This window comes from Limulus polyphemus, unplaced genomic scaffold (genome assembly GCF_000517525.1).
Source record: "Limulus polyphemus unplaced genomic scaffold, Limulus_polyphemus-2.1.2 Scaffold673, whole genome shotgun sequence".
NCBI lineage: Eukaryota > Metazoa > Arthropoda > Merostomata > Xiphosura > Limulidae > Limulus > Limulus polyphemus.
In genome coordinates this window covers 308,823-311,806 of record NW_013666283.1, presented here as the reverse complement: position 1 = coordinate 311,806, position 2,984 = coordinate 308,823, and the positions used below count along the sequence as shown (strand labels likewise).

General features: G+C 35.5%; 1 long non-coding RNA gene across 1 annotated transcript in view; it reads right to left on the bottom strand.

Moving 5' to 3' along the window:
- LOC111085869 overlaps positions 1 to 1,245 on the bottom strand; it is a 6,310-nt gene extending 5,065 nt beyond the window's left edge. The window contains exon 1 of the long non-coding RNA XR_002610642.1: positions 1,231 to 1,245. This is a non-coding gene — a long non-coding RNA (uncharacterized LOC111085869). The remainder of the gene's footprint in view (positions 1 to 1,230) is intronic.
- Between the last annotated feature and the right edge of the window lie 1,739 nt (positions 1,246 to 2,984).

Sequence of the window (2,984 nt, the reverse complement as noted above, 5' to 3'; positions counted from 1 at the left end):
CCCTAACCACCTGGCCATGCCGGGCAAGAGATTAAAACATCAAACTAAGAAAATACCGTAAATCAAAAAAGGTTTACTGTTATTTAGTTTGGTTCAAAACCTACAAAACTTCATTGCTTTCACTGTAATTTATTTTTGTATTATTTAGGGAGCATTATAAATAATTATGTTTTTAAAAGAAAAAACAAACAAACTACTACTATTATAAATAACACATTCAATTGAACTAAACTATGCATGCCTATTTAGATATATTTACACATGGTTTGTGTATATCGTATATATACATATATATTATTCATACCTTCGGTGTATAGGACGCAAGCAGATTTTGACATCAAATTTTGGGGTAAAAAGTGCGTCTTATACACCGAAAAATACGGTATTTTGTTAATTTCCATTAGTAAATTTAATCCAGACAGCTTTCCCCCTCTTTTAGTGATAAAAATAACCGGATATGAACGCAGCTGGCTGTCCTCTCAGCGTATGATGATTTGTATACGAAATTTCATCAATACACGCAATAAGATACCAAAAAAAAAAAAAAAATCAAAAAATCACCAAATCAACATATGGTGGAGTAAGAAATGTACACATCTAATAATCTTTTTTTTTATTATTTTTGAATATTTTCAATTTGAATTAGTGACAAATTTACAATGAAATAATATTTATTTCTCTTTTTATATTTTACAAATAAATTAGTAATAGAAATATCTTTCTATTTTTTTTCATATATTTCATAACACTGAATACATGATTTTAGTTTTGCTTGTTGATTTTTCTGTGTTTTATTTTTTATATTTGTAGGATTCCTGTACGACGGCCCGGCATGGCCAGGTGGTTAGATCGCTCGACTCGCACCAGACGTGCTCGCCCTTCCAGCCGGTCAATCCCACTATTCGTTGGTAAAAGAGTAGCCCAAGAGTTGGCGGTGGGCGGTAATGACTAGCTGCCTTCCCTCTAGTCTTACACAGCTAAATTAGGGACGGCTAGCGCAGATAGTCCTCGTGTAGCGTTGCGCGAAATTCAAATTATTGTACGATACATATTTGTAACTACGACAAATGAGATAATGATTACAAAATGTATATTAGCGCTCTTACGACATATTGTTATTAAATAATAATTTTCAGATCAATAAAATGAATAACAAGATTTTGAGAAAATTAATTATTTCTTTTTTACCTAGACAAATTAATAGATGCTATTTAGCCATGTTCTTATTACCTCCGGCAGATGGCTTATAACGTAAAAATTCAGAGTTCAATTCTTGCGTGGTCAAGAGACATCCCATTGCACAGCTACGTTCTCAACAACAAAATGCAGAAGTTAACAAATATATATTTCCATTTTCTGTACAGAGCATTAAAGAGTTTTGCAGATATTAAAAAGCATGAAAAAATGTTACGCTAATCAGATACATGAAGAGAGAGAGAAAGAATGAAAACAGTTTGTGTACAGGAAGAAGCCACGTCTACTAGATAAATACCGAAATCCTGCCCCTCTAACGATCACGTGATAACCTAAACGATTCGGTAGCATAAAGTTACAGTCTTTACCAATCAATAAAGATATTATTGTTAGGTTCGGCTTTGGAAGGCCTACTACTGCCCAATGACAGAAACTGGGACAATTTAATATGTTTTCTGTTTATGATCAGGACAGTATAAAATAAGGCTATAAAATGGGATGTGAGGTAATTCTACAACTGATTCTTCTCAACTGCGCAACCCCCACACTTGATAGGATAGCCTGCCCACAATACTCAAGCGCCTTCTATGACTGTTGTAACGGTTGCTATTGTTCTACAGGTTCTTTTGCATTATTTGGCAAAAAGAAAAAGAAGAATGCACACTCCAATTCACTTAATGTTTAAGAACGCGTTTTGTTTATTTAGAAGTTTTACAAGTTTGCTTAAGTAATTATTACAGATAGGCCTAAGTTTACAGTAGTATTTATAGAACTGAACTAACTGGCTGATAATAATAAACTCACAAATTCTTTAGTTAATCATTATATACTTTATCTCATCTCGTGTAATATGCTGCTCAAGTTGTTTTCTAAGCAAATAAAAGGTTGTAGATGTGTGAGAAATATGGAGACTACTCTTATGATGTGAAGTGAAACAACCTTTATTTATTACAAAGCAAAAAGATTCGTGGGCAGCCCACCTCTTTCAGTGCTTCCTGGAATCTTGATAAGTGCCTGCCAGTATACAAGAGCAACAGACAGAGTTCTTGGTTGATACAAGAATGGTCAGGACACTATCAGATCTCGTGGTATATCAAGTATTCTGAGTCAAGATCGCCACTCGTGCCATTTGTTGCAAACTACATCCTGGCAAATGGAGATAAGCCAGATGCGAAAGAGAGGCGAATCTCTGATTATGTCTAGGATACAACAGTCACAGAACAAGGGTAGTTATTATAGACATTGGTTCTAGCAATATAATCTTGGGGATGGACATACTGGTCAGTTTCACCTCTACAGCCAGTGAACCAATGTTCCATGGGAAAGTTATCTCGTGCCAGACAGACTGGATCCAGGAACAGTGGACTGCACATACTTATTATTGGGAGAGGAAGCCATAACATCCCCATGTACACAAGTGATGATCCATGGTTTACTACGGCTGATGTCTAGTGCACCAGTGCCATGTAACATTGTTATAGAGCCAATGCATGAAATGAGCTGTTTCCTGTCCAGTAAACAAGCAGAATTAGCTTAGGCAATTATCTGTTCAACGAGTGTTTTTCTGCAATTATGAATGATCATTTATTCTGGCTCCATGCTGGAATGGTCGTTGCCAAGATGAGGAAAAAGTAAAAATGACTAGCAATAATGCTAGGGTTGAATCAATCAAAACATATTCAAAAACGATTATGTGGTTACTGTTGCGTCAGCGAGTCACGTGACTGGTGTGGCGCCCTCTAGTTTCTAGAACTATCTTGTTCTTTCAGGAATGCTCTAGTATTTGCTAG